Source organism: Phyllobates terribilis, unplaced genomic scaffold (assembly GCF_046119375.1).
Source record: "Phyllobates terribilis strain yellow unplaced genomic scaffold, ASM4611937v1 Scaffold_5__5_contigs__length_657084704, whole genome shotgun sequence".
In the NCBI taxonomy this organism is placed as follows: domain Eukaryota; kingdom Metazoa; phylum Chordata; class Amphibia; order Anura; family Dendrobatidae; genus Phyllobates; species Phyllobates terribilis.
This window is the reverse complement of record NW_027362765.1, coordinates 409,592,683-409,599,356: the sequence shown is the minus strand read 5'-3', so window position 1 is coordinate 409,599,356 and position 6,674 is coordinate 409,592,683. Positions and strand designations below refer to the sequence as shown.

Here is a 6,674-nt window from a genome sequence, read left to right as displayed (position 1 = left end):
TATAATGCACTTTGCAGGAAACATCGCAGTGCCCTCGTCTTAGGAAAATGCAACATAAATCAGAAAGGAAGAAATCTGGTTACTTATATTTTGGGAATTCACCTTGGCTGACCAGTGAAGATTTCTTTCATGGGCAAAAGAAAAAACTAAGTTTAAAAGCTGACATGTAAAAAAAAAAAAACATTGTTGCTTTGTTCCAAAGACAGTGGCACACCTCGATAGAAGCGGGATGAAGTGTTTGACTGTATATTGAGTTTTATAATATTTTAGCAGTTTAAATCAAATTTTGGTAAAAACTGCAGTGGACGAGTTCTTGCATTCCCTGTCTACTAAATCGCCACATCATTGATACATTGTTTTTCCTCGCTGACATTAACAGGGAAAATGTTGTAAATTAAAAGCATGCAAGAACAATGTCTGAGAAAAGCAGCAAAAACAAGGATGAAATGTAACAATGACTAGAAAATATCTTAATGGGAACCTGTCACATGAAAAAACGCTATTAACCTGGGGTTAATCTGCAAGTTAATAGCATTCTGAACCTGCCCGGCGCCTGCACTTAGACCCACGCTGCCGGGAGGAAATGAACTCTATTCCCCCTGGCAGCTTCCTGGTTTCAGTCACAGGGTGGCGCTGGCGCAGGTTCAGCCACCGCTCTGTGAATAGAAAGCGTCAGCCCCCGGCACTGACTGACAGCCGGCCTTAATGCTCAGCGAGCTGTCAGTCAGTGCCGGGGGCGCAGTTACAGCCGCCGCTCTCTACACACAGAGTGGTGACTGAACCTGCACCTGTGCCGGCGACGGGCAGAGTCAGAACGCTATTAACCTGCAGATTAACCCCATATCTGCAGACTAACAGCGTTTTTTCACGCGACAGGTTCCCTTTAATTATATTCAGGGCGATCTCACACGCAGCATTTTTGGACAAAACTTCATTTTTAAATCCATTTTTTGATACTAGACAAATTGTTTTCCACCCAGAACCTGTGAGGGAACGTCCACACGGGACATACTGTATATAGTGGATTTTCCATTGCTGATTTGGGTAGTTCTTTACCAGTAAAGTAAGTGAGATTTTAAAACATTTTAGCAGTGCAAAGGGTTAAATGTGCATCAAACCCACAGTGTTTCCACAATGAAACCTTCAGTAGTTTTGTTGCTGTGAATCTCGCTACACATTTTCTGCAGTGAAAAGTCCACAGTGGATTAGTCATGTGAGGATGTTGCCTCTGGGCTCTTTAGGCCGGGGTCAGACAGCCCTAGATTCTCTCATCCGTGAGAATTGGGCCGATTATCCAAATTAGGCCACAGCCCCACTATCAGTATTTGGTCAGTATTTTTTCTCAGGAGTGGGAGCCAAAACCAGGAGTGGGTGATAAATGCAGAATTGGTGACTTGTTACTATTACACCTTTTCTCTGATTCTTCCTCACCTGGTTTTGGCTCCCACTCCTGAGAAAAAATACTGACCGAATACTGACCAAATACTGATAGTGGGGCCGTGGCCTTAAGCTCTGATCCTAGTGTCAGCACAGTGTGATCAGTTTCTCTTGGATGAGAAGATGGAGAACGAAATTTCTCCATCTTCTCCATTCTGTGAGTGCACGGAAATCGGACTGCACTCAGATGTCATCCGAGTGCAGTCCGATGATTCCCACGGACTCATTGACTTGTATGAGTGCTATCCGAATATCTGATCAAACTCAGCCATGCTGCAATTTTTTCCTTGGATTGGCTCGGTCCGAGGAAAAAATCAGAAAAGTGCAAGGCCCCATAGAATAACATTGGTCCGAGTGCGATCCAATGTTTTGCCGGATCACACTCAAACTGAAAATACGGTTGTGTGCACGAGCCCTATGGAGAAGGATGAAATTTGCGGCATAAAGCCACATTTAGATGTCCATTTTCCATGTGCGCGTTCTATGGGATTTTATCATGGACAGAACATGTACCCAGGCTCAGACTGGCCCACAGGAGAACAGGGGAATCCTCCGGTAGGCTGCTCCTGTGGACAGACTGGCCCAACATGGATGAAAAGAGGTCAACGGATGTTGCAGATTTCAAATGAATGCTGAAGATCAACTTGTGCTGCAGATTTTCTCAGCATGAGATGTAATAAATTCTTATCCGTAACACTGGTGCTGTAAGACCCAATGGATTTTCCACACGCCAATGAGCTGCAGAAAATGTGCCGCTTATCTGTCCTGTGTGGACGTAAGATCAGCGATCATGGCAGATTCTATTCCATGTCCATTAATAAGCGACATCTGAATATCTGACAATATCTCAGCACCATGATATGCAGGACACAAACCTTTGGCCAAAGTTACTCAATTTAGTCTCATTTTATGTTCACTAAGTAGCAGCATATTTCACAACTAGACATTGGAATCACAGATGTAGCAGAGCTGAATTTGTCATTTAGCTTTCCGCTTGATGACTTAGTGACTCCAGAAACTCAGCTCTGCTACATCTCTCTTATTAGACCTTAGCTCCCATCTTCAGTGGTACTTTCTTTTAATGGAGGGCAGACTTTTTGTAAATGGGAAGTAGGATGATGATGGATCTGTCAGTTCTGGAATCCAATGATTTCTGGTCACAATGGAGTCTGGTGGGTTTAGAGAATTGCAGCTCTGTGGGGGTTAATACAGGTGTCTGGTGTCCCCTATAAAACACAACATACAGAACATTTACAATTTACAGTCAATCAGAAAGTTTACAGTATAGGAAGTTCTAGTATAGAAGTTTCCATTACCAAAAAGAGACCAAATAACATTTTATAATAAATCATGTCACGTTCTTAAACATCCCCTCTGCAGAGTCTGCCTTGTAAAAAGCTGTGAGGGGCACGGCTTATACACAGGGGCACAACGACAGCAATTTTGGTATTATAAAAATTACATATAGCATGAATTCAGTAAAATGAGCTTTAAATGTAAAAAATAATACAAGCGTACCAGTCCTTTCATACATATCTGTAGAAAAGCATGGTCTTGATGTCCTCATCCCCCCATAACAAGTGCTTTAGGTGCACATACCAGTCTAATATGTCCATTAATTGTCCTGATTATCATGCTCCATGAATAGCCATCCATTCTTTCTGTGTGGGCAGTTCCTCTTCATCAGTATTCGGCTAGCACAATAGGTGCTGGAACAATCTTTCTCCCATTTTTCAGCATGAATTGCTATGGTCATTATCCAATGCTGTGAACTCAAAGCCCAACTCTCTGTTATACCTGTATGCAGCTTGACATACAGGAGAGAAAGAGCAGAAAGACAAAGCCCTACCCCCACTTCCTGTAGATAGCTAAAACCCCTCCCCCATTTCCTGTAGATTGTTAAAACCCCTCCCTCACTTCATGTAGATAGTTAAAACCCCTCCCCCACTTCATGTAGATAGCTATAGCCCCGCCCTCACTTCCTGTAGATAGGTAAAGCCCTGTAGATAATTAAAGATTTCATGCACACCCTGAAAGTAATTAAAACATGTGCCCAATATTGACACGTAGGAACTGTGCTTGATAGCCTAGCAGCTCTTATTAAGGCTTCCACGGTCAGGCGTAATGCTAGCCAATCCACATACCAGATCCCAGTGGTTGCCCTGGCCTTCATGCTTTAACCTCTGTACAGGGACCTGAAATTACACAGGGGCCCCCGGGTTGGGGCCATGGAGTAAGACAAAAAGGGGTCATTACCAGGAGGCTAAAGTCAGGGACTGAATCAGAATGCAAGTGGGAGGTCAAAATACGATCCAAGGTCAGAAAACAGAATAATCAAAATAACACCACAAGAGCAAAGAGCAGGGATGTGAACCAGGTCAAGCCGAACTTTATAACTGGCAGTGTGTAATAAGGATACAGGAACTTAAAAAGCCATCAGCCCAACACAGGGCTCTCATCAGGGACCTAACACAAACCATAGATAGAGATTAAGCTATAGGCTTTCTGAACAGAATCATAAATCACAGAGAATTTCAAAGTACTGCCACGTTATCGCCACATGTCACCTGCAGCAAAGGCACGATGCCACCCGGTGACAGAAGCAGAAACAGAGCGGAAAGTCACCGACATGGATGTCACAAATATTTCCCGGCCATGCATGACTCTTGTTGACACCTTGAAAGCAGCGAGCCACCGTGCCAGCAGTTCTTCCCATCTCCCGTGTAGAAGTGAGAGGTGCAGGACACCTCCTTTAGGGGATTTTCCAGAATTATTCAACTGATGGCCTTTCATTTAGATAGAATATCGGTGGGCAACTGACTCCGGACCCCACCACATTCACTGAGGGATTCACAAGGCCATAGCAAGTAGAGCATCTCTCTTTATTGTTTACTAGGCACCGCTCTGCACTTCTCCCTGGAATTACAACTCAAGTCCTTAGCCCTATGAAAGTAATTGGGTCTGAGCTACTAAACCAGGCAAGCAATGAAGTAGACGTGGCTCTTGTTCTATCACTCTGACTCCTTCAATCATCTGATGAGAAGGGGAGCTGAGAATTGGATCCCTATTGATCTGATATCGATAACCTACTCTAAGGAAAATAGCGCACAATGCCATATGAGCGTTGGCCATGTACTGCGAGCAGTACAGGAAATTATATATTAAAGGGGGTCGTCGAGGATTTTAAAATTGGTGGTCGAAAATGGTATGGTCAGCCTTGACCAACCTCAATCAGCCTCAATCTGCATAATGAAGGTGCTATAGTACTTGAATGTCTTACGCACCTGTCCCGGAATCGGGCTTTGCTCCCTTCAACCCAGTCAGCCGAACTCTGTTGTACTCCACGTCAGTCTTTGCAGCTGGCCCAGCGTGATCCTATGTGATCCCCTGCCTGGGCCTACATAAGGTTCACCAAGACACACACCTGTGTCTTGGTATTAAGACTTATTAGTTGCCCTGAAGTTCCGCCTGCTACCTGTTCCTGGTCTTCTAGGACCTCTGCTACCTGTTCCCGGTCTTCCAGGACCTCTGCTACCAGCTTCTGGTCTTCCTGGACCTCTGCCACCTGTTCCGGTCTTCCAGGACCTTTGCTACCTTCTCCAGGTCTTGCAGAACCTCTGCCATCTGTTCCCAGTCTCCCAGGACCTCTTCTGGTCTCCCATCCACCTAAGGCTTCCAGGAAGTCTCCCGTCCGCCTGCGGCTTCCATGACCTCTGGTACCGGTCTGCTGTCTCCAGGGACACTGCTACCTGTTTACGGTGTGCCTCAACTGCTTGCTGCACCTATGCCCATGGCCGTGTGCTCGCCCGGACCTTGGGATTCGAAGATCTACCTCACCTAGGGAGCCTAACAGAATGAACTAAGCTGCGGCACCAGGTACAGCCATGGACATTATTGAGCTTAGATGAATAATGATGGGGCAGGCCAGTGAGTGACGTGGTCCTTCTGTCTGCTGCTTGGTGGGATTACACCCTAAACCCTTATGCATTGACCATTTCGCCTATGGATAGGCTATGATATGGAAAGTCGCTACTCCTATTAAGTGTTCCAATAATGTGATTTACAGCATCCACCATTGTAGTGATACTGTGGCATGACGTAAGAAAGTTTTTGATGCCTTTCTGTAGTGCACTTGTGTTGTGGTTAGATTGCACACGTCTAATTTCAGAGTTAGTGACTCGGCTTATTACATGAGTTATAATACACTGTACGCAGTTTACTTTCAGGGCAGATTATGAACTTTAAACCGGACAGTGTCAGTAACTATGTAACAATGAATAATTTATCATCATAAAAACCTTTCCCATCCAGATAGTGACGTCTGCAGAAACATTTACGTGAATTATTCATGGCTGGATTGTTTCTTCTAGAAGGACCAGATGGCTTTGGTCCATAAACCCATATACTGATGACTATAGATCTTTAGGCTTGTAAAACAGCAAAATGGAAATTACTGCAAATCCTATACAGGTTTATGTAGTCTAACATGGCAATCTGTGATGATCAAGTTGTTTTTTTCTCTCTGAGGACAACTAACAGGGTTGTCCACTACTTAGATATTGATGACCTATTCTTAGGATATATCAAGAATATCACGTCGCTGGAGGTCCGACGTCCGGCACTACAACTGATGAACTGTTTGCACCAGCAATGTAAGTTGTGTACAGAACAAAAAACAGGCGTTCCTCACATGTATTAAAGCTGTCAAACAGTTGCAAATCATGTTCACGGAGCGCCGAAAACTTAACGCCCGAGCACGCTGAAGATAATAGGTGCTCGCCCGAGCATGCTCGTAAATCTCGAGCGACGAGCATGCTCGATCATCACTACTAAGTAGTTGACCAAACCTTTAACTCAGTGTCTGGCTATCTTTCTTTAAAGTGTACCTGGGTTTGGCATTTGGTATAGCCCAAGGAGAACTATAACCATTAGAGGTCAGCTGTAGTTAGTCAGGACTCTGGTCTGACATCAACTTTGATACTCCAAAGCAGCATCTTGAGATTACTAGTGTGGCGCCCTGCTACGCATTGGTGCCACAGATCCCAGAGGGGTGCATGGATGGATTTCTCCACAAGACGCCCTCACAGCATACACACACCTCCACCCTACCACCTCAAATCACCAGAGGGAGCCTGGATAGGGACGTATATATATACGGAGGGTGGTGTTAGGCAGCCAGAACAAAGTCTGCTCCTTAGTGGAGTACAGTAGAGACAGTTCTCAGTTCAGTTCCTGCA

General features: G+C 44.8%; 1 protein-coding gene across 8 annotated transcripts in view; it reads right to left on the bottom strand.

The window, feature by feature from the left end:
- Positions 1 to 1,412: 1,412 nt before the first annotated feature.
- JAKMIP3 (Janus kinase and microtubule interacting protein 3) overlaps positions 1,413 to 6,674 on the bottom strand; it is a 165,583-nt gene continuing 160,321 nt past the window's right edge. For all 8 annotated transcript variants that reach the window (XM_073685101.1, XM_073685104.1, XM_073685102.1 and 5 more), the window contains one exon: positions 1,413 to 2,663. The gene's annotated coding sequence lies outside the window, so the exon portion shown is untranslated. The remainder of the gene's footprint in view (positions 2,664 to 6,674) is intronic.